Source organism: Manis javanica, chromosome 16 (genome assembly GCF_040802235.1).
Source record: "Manis javanica isolate MJ-LG chromosome 16, MJ_LKY, whole genome shotgun sequence".
Lineage (NCBI taxonomy): Eukaryota > Metazoa > Chordata > Mammalia > Pholidota > Manidae > Manis > Manis javanica.
Genome location: NC_133171.1, coordinates 57,659,017 through 57,672,909, shown reverse-complemented (window position 1 = coordinate 57,672,909; position 13,893 = coordinate 57,659,017). Strand labels below are relative to the sequence as shown.

At 39.0% G+C, this 13,893-nt stretch overlaps 2 long non-coding RNA genes across 2 annotated transcripts in view; both read right to left on the bottom strand.

The window, feature by feature from the left end:
- Positions 1-2,757: 2,757 nt before the first annotated feature.
- LOC140846778 (uncharacterized) lies at positions 2,758-5,196 on the bottom strand. The gene is made up of 2 exons (XR_012126182.1): positions 4,904-5,196; positions 2,758-4,352 (listed from the first exon to the last, which is right to left on the bottom strand). It is a non-coding gene; the product is annotated as an uncharacterized lncRNA (long non-coding RNA).
- Positions 5,197-5,431: 235 nt separating this feature from the next.
- The window catches only part of LOC140846786 (uncharacterized), a 60,273-nt gene continuing 51,811 nt past the window's right edge, over positions 5,432-13,893 (bottom strand). Inside the window, exon 3 of the long non-coding RNA XR_012126193.1 lies at positions 5,432-10,370. This is a non-coding gene — a long non-coding RNA (uncharacterized lncRNA). The remainder of the gene's footprint in view (positions 10,371-13,893) is intronic.

Below are 13,893 nucleotides of genomic sequence, written 5' to 3'. Positions count from 1 at the left end.
CAAAAAGCACTTGGCAAAAAGAGAGAAAAAAAAAGGGGAAAAACGCGCGATTTCTTCCGTCCTCAGGTGCTGGTCTCAGGCACCCACCCACCGGTCCCACAGGGAAAAATGCGGGATATTCTTTGTCCTCAGGTGCCGGTCCCAGGCACCCGCTCACCAGTCCCGCCGCCCTGCCTCCCTAGCACCGGGGTCCCTGTCCCTTTTAGGCTTCCAAAAAGCACTCGCAGAAAAGAGAAAAAAAAAAGGGGAAAAACGCGCGATTTCCTCTGTCCTCAAGTGCCGGTCTCAGGCACCCGCCCACCGGTCCCGCAGGGAAAAACGGGGGATATTCTTTGTCCTCAGGCGCCGGTCCCAGCCACCCGATCACCAGTCCCGCCACCGTGCCTCCCTAGCACTGGGGTCCCCGTCCCTTCAAGGCTTCCAAAAAGCGCTTGCCAAAAAGAGAAAAAAAAAAAAAAAAGGGGGAAAAACGCGCGACCTCCTCCGTCCTCAGGCACTGGTCTCAGGCACCCGCCCCCAGGTCTCGCAGGGAGAAACGCGGGATATTCTTTGTCCTCCGGCGCCGTTCCCAGGCACCTCCTCACCGGTCCCGCCACCCTGCCTCCCCAGCAACGGGGGCCCGTCCCTCTAAGGCTTCCAAAAAGCGCTCGCCAAAAAAAAAAACTGCTCCGGTTTCTCTCCACCCGCCGGGAGCCGGGGGGAGGGGCGCTCGGGTCCCGCTGGGCTGGGGCTTGTATCTTACCCCCTTCACAAGGCGCTGGGTTCTTGCAGGTGTGGATGTGGTCTGGATGTTGTCCCGTGTCCTGTGGTCTCTATTTTAGGAAGATTTTTCTTATATTTTCATAGCTCTATGTGTTTTTGGGAGGAGATTTCCACTGCTCTACTCACGCCGCCATCTTGGCTCCCGCTCCAATTTAAAATATTTTAAAAGACATTAGCCAATCATAATGTGTGGCTTTACTTGGATTGTAGTTTTAAAAAAAGATTTTTAAAAACATTGATGACATTTATGAGACAACTGGACATCTGATGATTTGAGGAGTCATTAACAATTTTAGCTGTGATAATAGTATTGTGCTTCAGGTATTAAAAAAGGGGGCCCTTGTCTTTTGACATATATATTTGATGTTATTTCTTGCCTTTTTGGTACTAGCCATTCTGACTAGTATGAGGTGATATCTTACTGTGGTTTTGATTTGCATTTCCCTGATGATTAGGGATGTTGAGCATCTTTTCATGTGTCTGTTGGCCATCTGTATTCTTTGGAAAAAATATCAATTCAAGTCCTCTGCCAAATTTTTTTTTTTTTTTGGTGTTGAGTTGTATGAGTTCTTTATGTAATATATATTTTATATAGTACTTACATATGTAAATATATACATATTTATATAACCCCTCATCAGATAAATCATTTGCAAATATCTTCCCCCATTCAGTAGATTGCCTTTTCATTTTGTTGATGGTTTCCTTCACTCTGAAAAAGCTTTTCAGTTAGATGTTGTCCCAATTGTTTATTTTTTGTTTTTGTTTCCCTTGCCTGGGAAGACATACCCAGAAAAATATTGGTAAGGCGAATGTCTAAAAATTTACTGCCTATGTTTTCTTTTAGGACTTACATGGTTTCAGGTTTTATATTTATGTCTTTAATTCATTTTGAGCTTATTTTTGTATATGGTGTAAGTAAGTGGTCTACTTTTATTCTTTTGTATACAGTGTCCAGTTTTCCCAATACCGTTTATTGAAGAGAATATCTTTTCCCCCTTGTATATTCTTGCATCCTTTGTCACAGATTAATTAATGTGTAAGTATGGGTTTATATCTGGCTCTCCATTCTGTTCCATTGATCTATGTGTCTACTTTTGTGCCAATACTATATTGTTTTGGTTATTACAGCTTTGTAGTGTAGTTAGAAATCAGGGAGCATGATACCTCCAGCTTTTTTTTTTTTTTGAGAGGACATCTCTCATATTTATTGATCAAATGGTTGTTAACAACAATAAAATTCTGTATAGGGGACTCATTGCACAATCATTAATCAACCCCAAGCCTAATTCTCAACAGTCTCCAATCTTCTGAAGCATAACGAACAAATTCTTACATGGTGAACAAATTCTTACATAGTGAATAAGTTCTTACATGGTTAACAGTACAAGGGCAGTCATACCACAGAAACTTTCGGTTTTGATCACACATTATGAACTATAAACAATCAGGTCAAATATAAATATTCATTTGATTTTTATACTTGATTTATATGTGAATCCCACATTTCTCCCTTATTATTATTATTATTACTTTAAATAAAATGCTGAAGTGGTAGGTAGATGCAAGATAAAGGTAGAAAACATAGTTAAGTGCTGTAAGAGGGCAAATGTAGATGATCAGGTGTGTGCCTATAGACTAAGTATTAATCCAAGCTAGACAAGGGCAACAAAACATCCACAGATGCAGAAGATTTCTCTCAAAATAGGGGGGGGTGAGGTTCTGAGCCTCACCTCTGTTGATCCCCAATTTCTCACCTGATGGCCCCCCTGCGACTGTGCCTGTCTTAGGTTGTTCCTGCCTTGAGGAATCTTACCCGTCTCTGGCTAACCAGTCATCTTCCGGGGCCATACAGGGAAATGTAAAGTTGGATACCTCCAGCTTTGTTCTTTCTCAAGATGGCTTTGGCTTTTTTAGATTTTTTATGGCTCCATACAAATTTCAGGATTCTGTGAAAAATTTCATCAGTATTTTGGTAGGGTTTGCATTGAATCAGTAGATTGCTTTGGGTGTATTGACATTTTTTTTTTTTAGAGGGCATCTCATATTTATTGATCAAATGGTTGTTAACAACAATAAAATTCAGTATAGAGGGGTCAATGCTCAATGTACAATCATTAATCCATCTCAAGCCTAATTCTCGTCACTCTCCAATCTTCTGAAGCATAACGAACAAGTTCTTACATGGTGAACAAATTCTTACATAGTGAATAAATTCTTACATGGTGAACAGTACAAGGGCATTCATCACAGAAACTTTCGGTTTTGATCATGCATTATGACCTATAAACAATCAGGTCAAATATGAATATTCGTTTGATTTTTGTACTTGATTTATATGTTGATCCCACATTTCTCCCTTTATTATTATTTTTATTTTTATTTTTAATAAAATGCTGAAGTGGTAGGTAGATGCAAGATAAAGGTAGAAAACATAGTTTAGTGCTGTAAGAGGGCAAATGTAGATGATCAGATGATCAGGTGTGTGCCTATTGACTAAGTATTAATCCAAGCTAGACAAGGGCAGCAAAACATCCACGGATGCAGAAGATTTCTCTCAAAGCAGGGGGATGAGGTTCTGAGCCTCACCTCTGTTGATCCCCAAATTCTCACCTGATGGCCCCCCTGCGACTGTGCCTGTCTTAGGTTGTTCCTGCCTTGAGGAATCTTACCCGTCTCTGGCTAACCAGTCATCTTCCGGGGCCATACAGGGAAATGTAAAGTTGGTAAGTGAGAGAGAAGCCATATTGTTTGAAAAGGTTAGCTATTTACTTCTTTGCAGATTTATGCCCTCTGGCTTCTATGACCAGCACTTGTCTCAAGGTATCTTTACCACCTGGAGGAATTATGATGCTTGGTAAATTCGATATGAGGCATGAATTCTATTTAAGGGTGGTAATTAGGAAGGAAGAAGAAAAGCTATAGAGGTAGCATATGGAAGAAAACATGGGAGGATTGATTATTTCTTTGACATATCTTCTTGTAGAGTACCTTAAGTATGTATAGGTTTTAAACTACTGACTAATTTGCACACACATATTAACATAATAGGAATACGGTGACATAAACAAAGCAAATCTATAATTACCATCCATCTCCAGTGAAGCCAAGAAAACCATTTAGGCACCCTAGGCATTTGTGAAAATTTGTCTATGATATGATGGATATTGTGCAGCTGTGCTGGAACAGTCTGAGAGAAATCAGACAAATTAAAGCAGCCCATTTCTGGGATCTGTTCACATCCCATATGTTCTTTTAACTGTAGATAGTCTATAGTCATAAGATTTTGGAGTGCTACAACTTGCACCCCTCCCAACTCCTGGTTGAGTTCCAACAGTACAGATCCGGTCAAATTCGTTGTCTCAATGTATGCACATGCCAGCCTAGACATCTCCCTCCTCATTCCTATGGCAAGTCTAGGAGACGGTGGGCTGGATGCAGCGACAACCGCAGCATCGTCCAGATCCCTGTGGAGGCTTTTTGATGATCATCCCCCGGCACAAGTCCTCCCGAGAGTGCTGATGCCGGAAGCTCCTCCTCATATCGTATCTTAGTTCATTTTCTGGGTATCCGAGCTAGGCCTTGATCTTCTGCATAGAAACAAAAAGACCCTTTGCCCACACTTTGACATGCCCTCTATACCACTGTGCAGAACTCATTGGAGGTCAGCACACAGTAACTGCTTTTTTTTTTTTTTAAATTAAGAGAAAGGAATATTATCAGAAAAGAGTACCTCCATAGCTGATCATCTGAGACCCTTTAAGTGATCAACATTAAGGATATTTAAAGCATGCGTTGATCTTTGATTTACCAATAGTTTTATCCTATCAAGGAGTAATCCCCCTTTTCTTTCTTTCTTTCTTTTTTTTTTTTTTATTTTTAATCTACACTTACATGAAGAATACTATGTTTACTATGCTCTCCCCTATATCAGGTCCCCCCTAACAACCACATTACGGTTACTGTCCATCAGCTTAGCAAAATGTTGTAGAGTCACTACTTGTCCTCTCTGTGTTGTGCAGCCTACCCTCCCCTTTCTCCCTCCCCCCCATGCATGCTAATCTTAATACCCCCCTTCTTCTTCCCCCCCCCTTATCCCTCCCTGCCCACCCATCCTCCCCAGTTCCTTTCCCTTTGGTACCTGTTAGTCCATTTTTGGGTTCTGTAATTCCGCTGCTGTTTTGTTCCTTCAGTTTTTCCTTTATTCTTATACTCCTCAGATGAGTGAAATCATTTGGTATTTCTCTTTCTCCACTTGGCTTATTTCACTGAGCATAATACTCTCCAGCCCCATCCATGTTGCTGCAAATGGTTGGATTTTTCCACTTCTTATGACTGAGTAGTATTCCATTGTGTATATGTACCACATCTTCTTTATCCATTCATCTACCGATGGACATTTAGGTTGCTTCCAATTCTTGGCTATTGTAAATAGTGCTGTGATAAACATAGGGGTGCATCTGTCTTTCTCAAACTTGATTGCTGCGTTCTTAGGGTAAATTCCTAGGAGTGGAATTCCTGGGTCAAATGGTAGGTCTGTTTTGAGCATTTTGATGAACCTCCATACTGCTTTCCACAATGGTTGAACTAATTTACATTCCCACCAGCAGTGTAGGAGGGTTCCCCTTTCTCCACAGCCTCGCCAACATTTGTTGTTGTTTGTCTTTTGGATGGCAGCTATCCTTACTGGTGTGAGATGATACCTCATTGTAGTTTTAATTTGCATTTCTCTGATAATTAGCGATGTGGAGCATCTTTTCATGTGTCTCTTGGCCATCTGTATTTCTTTTTTAGAGAACTGTCTGTTCAGTTCCTCTGCCCATTTTTTAATTGGGTTATTTGTTTTTTGTTTGTTGAGGCGTGTGAGCTCTTTATATATTCTGCACGTCAAGCCTTTATCGGATCTGTCATTTTCAAATATATTCTCCCATACTGTAGGGTTCCTTTTTGTTCTATTGATGGTGTCTTTTGCTGTACAGAAGCTTTTCAGCTTAATGTGGTCCCACTTGCTCATTTTTGCTGTTGTTTTCCTTGCCCGGGGAGATATGTTCAAGAAGAGGTCACTCATGTTTCTGTCTAAGAGGTTTTTGCCTATGTTTTTTTCCAAGAGTTTAATGGTTTCATGAGTTACATTCAGGTCTTTGATCCATTTTGAGTTTACCTTTGTATATGGGGTTAGACAATGGTCCAGTTTCATTCTCCTACATGTAGCTGTCCAATTTTGCCAGCACCATCTGTTGAAGAGACTGTCATTTTGCCATTGTATGTCCATGGCTCCTTTATCAAATATTAATTGACCATATATGTTTGGGTTAATTTCTGGAGTCTCTAATCTGTTCCACTGGTCTGTGGCTCTGTTCTTGTGCCAGTACCAAATTGTCTTGATTACTATGGCTTTGTAGTAGAGCTTGAAGTTGGGGAGTGAGATCCCCCCTACTTTATTCTTCTTTTTCAGGATTGCTTTGGCTATTCGGTGTCTTTGGTGTTTCCATATGAATTTTTGAATTATTTGTTCCAATTCATTGAAGAATGTTGCTGGTAATTTGAGAGGGATTGCATCAAATCTGTATATTGCTTTGGGCAGGATGGCCATTTGAACGATATTAATTCTTCCTAGCCATGAGCATGGGATGAGTTTCCATTTATTAGTGTCCCCTTTAATTTCTCTTAAGAGTGACTTGTAGTTTTCAGAGTATAAGTCTTGTATTGACATTTTAACAATATTAATTCTTCCAGTCCAAGAACACAGTATATATTTCCATTTATTTGTGTCAACTTCAGTTTCTTCCATCAGTGTCTTATAGTTTTCAGAGTACAGATATTTCCCCTCCTTGGTTGAATTTGTTCTTGGTTATTTTATTCTTTTTGATGCAATTGTAAATGGGATTATTTTCTTAATTTCTCTTTCTGCTAGTTCATTTCTGTATATTGATTTTGTACCCTATAACTTTACTCAATCCCTTTATTGGAATAGTTTTTTGGTGGAGTCTTTGGGGTTTTCTCTATATAGTATCATGTCATCTTTAAATAATGGCAGTTTTACTTCATCCTTACCAATTCGAATCTCTTTTATTTCTTTTTCATCTGACTTCCAGTACTATGTTGAATGAAAGCGTTGAGAGTGCACATCTTTGTCTTGTTCCTGGTGTTAGAGGAAAAGCTTTCAGTTTTTCACCATTGAGTATAATACTAGCTGTGGGTTTGCCATATATGGCCTTTATTATGTTACAGGATATTTCCTCTATATCTACTTTGTTGAGAGTTTTTATCATGAATGGATGTTAAATTTTGTCAAATGCTTTTTCTGCATCTATTGAGGTGATAAGATTTTATCCTTTTTTTAATGTGGTACATCACATAGATTTGCAGATATTGAACCATCCTTGCATCCCTAGAATAAATCCCAGTTGTTTGTGGTAAATGATCTTTTTAATGTACTTTTGCATTCAGTTTGCTAATATTTTGATGAGGAATAAATATTTTTAAATAAATACATGTTATAGTAACCTTACAAATAAGTTGTAAGAGAACATTCATTCTTTTCTTTTTCTTCTGGAACTGCTCGTATATAAGCCCTAGCCCTATAGCAAAGTGGTTGAAAACAGTATACCAGTCATCAGTTTATTAACTCTCAGCTCCAAATTCATCCTTCCTGCTCTGCAGTGAAGGACTGGGCTTTTTAAGCATTTATCCTCTACAGTGAGCATAATGTAGAGGGCACAGGAGGGACATTGCAGGAAGAAGGGAGTTTTTTTTTCCTAGTCCTAATGTGCTGCATTTTGCTTTTATTCTCCTGCTACCTGGTCAATCAGCAATGTGCATATATATGTACATATGTGTGCGTGTTTGTAGTGGCAGGGGGAACCATCCAGGAGTGCTCTACTCCAGCCATGTGCCTAGAGAATGCATCCCCTTGGCTACCACGAAGCCCCAGTATGGGCCTAGTGAACACTTGCTGCTGCCCTCCCAGTGCAGATACAGCACACACAACATTTCATAACCATGGTGGTGCTGACTCACTCTACATGCACACCCAGCAGCTTGGTTTGCTTCACCCCAGAGTTATGACTTACAACCTTCCTGAAGTGAACACCACATACTCTGGGCATTTCAACTGTCTATGCATGCCTGCCCATGAGTCTCTGTTTGCCTGCACCCAGGAGGGTTGTTTCCCACTTGCCTGGTGATTACTGACTAGCACTGGCCCAGGCAACTCAGAAAACTTCTCTTTCATCCAGTAAGCTGCAACCAAACCTTATTCAATCAGGTCTGAACCACAGCCTTGGCAGCTCTCCAATGCTTCTTAGAGTCTTCTTCACATCTTTATAGTTACTATCCTACCATTGTTTAATAATTCATTATATAAGCTACCCTTTTAAAATTCTTACATTAAGCTACCCTATTTAAATTGTTACGTAGTTTCTGTCTCTTGATTGGACACAAATTAATAAAAAATTAATACCAGAAATGGTCCCAGGAAATAGACCCACAAAGGTAGGACCTTTATGTAGCATAGTGCTGATCTCTGTCAATGAGAAATGGCTGCTAGTAACCTTTAGATTGCAGAGGTATCACAGTTAATCAGACTATCATCTGTGGTTGATTGAATAAAATGCCAACTGAAGGCACATACCTTGGGAACCCATGTGTCTGCTGCCCTTCACTGCTGCAGCAGAAATAATGACTGTGGTGTAAGAAAGATTCTTTTGAGTGTCCTTGAGCAATTAGAAGGAGAAAATAATAGCTCACAACTGTTAACTGTCAGCTCATGTCATGGAATGAGAACCAGAGAGCTCCCATGATAACTCTAAAATAATTTCTTATAACCCCAGTATGATATTGATGAAAATTAAAAATAAAATTTAATTGTGTATGTTGTTGAATTATAATGACTGTTGAACTAACCATCTTGCCAATTTTCATGTGGAAATTAGGGCAATGATCAGGAAAGAATGGGATCCTGAATCTTGACATTGAGACATTTCAAATGAACTGAGACATCCAAGCAAAATTGACTATCTTGAACTCCCAGGTCATTCTGAGCCCCCTTAACAGTGGAAGTAGTTTTCCCCTGGTATCTGAGGATACTAGTTTCCTCTGCTTAAAAAATTTTAACCTTACCTGCAGCAGATGCCTTGAAAGAGGATGCTCATTTTCCTCATGATTCCCCCAGCCACCTGCTGTGCCACTAGGCCCATAAATAGCATCAAATCTTAGCATGCTCCAGAGGAACAGGAACACAAAATGACCCAGGAGAAAGTAGCATAAGCACCAAAAGAATTGCAGGACATTGCTAATATATACTGGTAGTAACCCAGGAAATGTGTGGGAATGGATTCTAAGTTTGGTAAATCAAAGAAGAAAAACTATAATACTATATCAGGCTATATTTTTTCTATACAAATATGCTTACTAGAAATCAGGTGTAATGTTAGCTCATATAGCTAGAGGTGGCTCTAGCTTCTTATTTGGTTGGTTGACTGAAACGTGAACTCAATATTCAAGTTCAATGTTGAGATCTAATTTAATGAAGTTAAGATGCCAGAGCTTCCCTGGTATGATTTGGAGGAGGAAACCCAGAAGTGTAGGGAGATCTCAATGGTGGATTGGACTTATCATGCGTGACCTATCCCCTAACTTTTTTGTATGTGAAAGCTCATGAAGACACTCCCTTTACTAAGGCATTGAGAAATATATTAGTGAGGGGAGCACCTGTATCCTTGAAAAGTGCTCTAATTGCTCTCTATTTTAGGCTACTTATGACTGTAAGGGATGTCACTTTTAAGATTGAGCTCCTGATTTCAGTGAGAATGATGGCATTCCATCATAGCAGAGGCTGAGTAGAAGCATTTAACCATCAAAGACAAGGTGGACACATTAACCTAAAGGGTATCAGGGATGTTTCAGTAATCAGAACACCTTAGCCTGCAGAGATCTTTAGTGGCAGGCTAGTTGATCATGGTGTCCCTAGGAACAAAATAGATAATCAGCTTACTAGACTATTGCTTGATCTATATAACAGGCAACACTATAGGTCTGGTCGGCAAAAACTCAATTTGAGTCACCATAGTAAAGAATGATGCCCTCTTACCCAGTTTTCAGACTTAAATGAGTTCTTTGGCCCAAAGTCCTTTGAAAAGGTCAGGTTTCCTTGAGGAAGGACCTCATACCACTGCTACAAGTAAACAACTTAATTTTCCCATGCATTCCCCCAAAGAAACCTGCAGCCATTTATTAGAGTGGCTATCATTAGAGAAAAGAAAATACCCAGACCTTTCAGGGATTCCTAGACAACTGGCTCTGATTTGATACCAAGCCCTTCTGATTCAAAATGCTACTGTGGCCCACCATTCAAAGTAGGGTAGATGGTGGGAAGATACTAGAGGGAGTCTCAAGTCTGACCACAAAGGGCCCAGGTGGCCCATAAACTTACCCTGTGGTTATTTCCCTGGTTCCTGAAAGTATAATTGGAATAGATGTGTTTGAAAACTGGCAGAATCCTCACATTGGCTTGGACCTCTGGGATCATTATGGTAGGCAGGCTAAGTGGAAGCCTCTGGAATTTCCAACCGCTGCCAAAATAGTAAACCAGAAGTAACATGACATCCCTGGGAGAAAAGATGAGTCATTAATACTCCAATCAAAGAACTGAAAGAAGCAGAGCTAATGATTCCTAACCCTTCTTATCTAATTCACCAGTTTGGCCTGTGCAAAAGTCATGTGAATCTTAGAAAAATGATGATGGACTATTGTAAACTTAATCTGGTGGTGACTCTGCCTGCAGCTGCTGACCAGATGTAACATGTAGTCTCTTTACTGTAGGATCTTTTACTGGGCCTGTGACTCATCTAGAAGTTGTGTGTGTGTTTGTGTGTATGTGTATGTTAAATTTATAAGAATATGGAGTCTTAAAAGTATCTTTTGAAAAAATCGATTTCTGACTTAATTGCATGGTGATTTAAGTCTATGGTCCTGTATGATAACAACCTTTGCAATTTGTTAAGACTTGTTTTATGTCCTAATACGCAGTTATTATTTTCTATTTTTGTAAATGCCCCACCTGTACTTGACAGGAATGTGAATTCTCAAATTATCGTATGTAAGATTGCTTATCTAGTATGCTAATACATGTATTACTAACTTTGCTCAGTCTACACATTTCTGAGATATATGTTAAAATCAACCTTTGTCATTAAGAATTATAAATTTCTCCTTATAATTCTGTTGGTTTTTACTTCTGATATTTATAGACTATATTATTTTGTGCTACAAATTAAGAATTATTAATTCATCTTTGTGAGTTATATCATTTATGATTATAAAGAGATCATCTTCATTTCTAATATGCATTCTTTTGGTTATTGTTTTGTCTAGTATGTCTTTTTTCATTCACTTACTTTCTACCGTTTTGTGCCAATTTGTTTTAAATGTATGCTAGTAAATAGTATATAACTTGATATTTAAAAGTCATCCATTTACCCTAAGAATGCAGCAGCCCAGTTTGAAAAAGACATATGCACCCCTATGTTTATCACAACACTATTTACAATAGCCAAGAATTGGAAGCAACCTAAGTGTCCATCAGTAGATGAATGGATAAAGAAGATGTGGTACATATACACAATGGAATATTATTCAGCCATAAGAAGAAAACAAATCCTACCATTTACAACAACATGGATGGAGCTAGAGGGTATTATGCTCAGTGAAATAAGCCAGGTGGAGAAAGACAAGTACGAAATAATTTCACTCATTTGTGGAGTATAAGAACAACAACAACAAAAAAACTGAAGGAGCAAAACAGCAGCAGGCTCACAGAACCCAAGAATAGACTAACAGTTACCAAAGAGAAAGGGACTGGGAAGGATGGGTGGGAAGGGAGGGAGGGATAAAGGGAAAAAGGGGAGGCATTACTATTAGCAGACATAATGTGGGTGGGCACGGGGAGAGCTGTGCAAGACAGAGAAGACAAGTAGTGATTCTATAGCATCTTACTATGCTGGATGGACAGAGATTGTAATGGGGTATGTGGGGGGGACTTGGTGATGGCAGGAGTCTCGTAAGCATAATGTTCCTCATGTAATTGTAGATTAATGATACCAAAATAAAAATAAATAAATAAATAATAAAAAAGACAAAAAAGTCATCCAACCCCCAAATCCTTGGAATGATAGGGAAATTAGATTTATTGTGAATGCTGATATATCTGGACTTATTACTATTATCTTGTGTTTTATTTTGTGATTTCCCTATGCTGCTGCTTTCCCCTTTCCTACTCACATTTGGAATTATTGTGTTTTCTTTTTTCCTTTATTTCCTGTTCAGTGGTTTGAAAGTTATACTTTCTGTTTCTATTCTTTTAATGAGTATCTTTGATATTTTAGCATGTATACCTGACAGTCCAAAGTTGGTTAACTTCTGTACCATCTTTCAGAATAAGGGGCCTCCAATTGCTACTACACTGACCACCTTTCTTCTTTCTGGTATGTTAAGACCCTGAATAGCCAAAGCAATCCTGAGAAGGAAGAATAAAGCAGGGGGGATCTCACCTCCCAACTTCAAGCTCTATCTACTACAAAGCCACAGTAATCAAGACAATTTGGTACTGGCACAAGAACAGACCCATAGACCAGTAGAACAGAATAGAGAGTCCAGATATTAACCCAAGCATATATGGTCAATTAATATACAATAAAGGAGCCATGGATATACATGGGGAAATGACAGCCCCTTCAAAAGCTATATGTAAGAGAATGAAACTGGATTACTGTCTAACTCCATATACAAAAGTAAACTCAAAATGCATCAAAGACCTGAATGTAAGTCATGAAACCATAAAACTCTTAGAAGAAAACATAGGCAAAACTCTCTTGAATATAAACATGAGCAACTTCTTCATGAACATATCTCCCTGGGCAAGGGAAACAAAAGCAAAAATGAACAAATGGGACTGTATCAAACTAAAAAGCTTCTGTATAGCAAAGGACCCCATCAGTAGAACAAAAAGGCATCCTACAGTATGGGAGAATATATTCATAAATGATATATCCAATAAGGGGTTGATATCCAAAATACATAAAGAGCTTGTGTGCATCAGCAAACAAAAAGCAATCCAATTAAAAATCCCTGTGCGTGGCGGCCTAGCACCCAGGTATAACAGACACTTCTCCAAAGAAGAAATTCAGATGGCCAACAGGCACATGAACAGATGCTCCACATCACTAATCATTAGGGAAATGCACATTAAAACCACAATGAGATATCACCTCACTCCATCTGGTATGTTAGTATGGCCAGCATTCAGTTGTATCTTATTTTATGTCTCCCATGCTGATGTTATTACTGTTTTATATAGTCAACACCTGTTTAAATGTATGCAAAGCCTTATTTTTACTCTCTTCTCTTGAGTCTCAGTGTTGTTTTCCTTCATCCTGAAATACATCCCTTAGGAATCTTTCACTGAGACTGCTTAAGCAATAAGCTCTGAGTTTTTCTTTAGACAAAGATGACTTTATTTCCCCTCATTTTAAAAAATTAACTTACTCTGCATTTTAAAAATCCAGAATGTTAGATGTGTTGCTACTCTGCTCTTAAATATTTGCGTTTTTATTTAAAAAGAACATTTGCTCTTAATTTTCAATATCATAACCAGAAAAATGAACCAACTTCCAGAAGCAGAAAGGAATCTACTTGAACATGGATCAACTTATATTGGACTTAATGCTGCTCTCTGTGGCCTAATAGCAAATAGTCTTTTGACAAATTTTGAATGTGACACAGGCTTATATAACTGCTGGCTTCCCAATGGCAGTGATCCCATTTTTGACAGCACATGTATCTTTTTTTTTCTTCATTTTTTTAATTTTAATTTTTTATTTTGGTATCATTAATCTACAATTACATGAGGAACATTATGCTTACGAGACTCCTGCCATCACCAAGTCCCCCCCACATACCCCATTACAGTCACTGTCCATTAGCATATTAAGATGCTATAGAATCACTACTTGTCTTCTCTGTGTTGCACAGCCCTCCCCGTGCCCCCCCACATTATGTCTGCTAATAGTAATGCCCCCACCTTTTCCCTTTATCCCTCCCTTCCCACCCATCCTCCCCAGTCCCTCTCCCTTT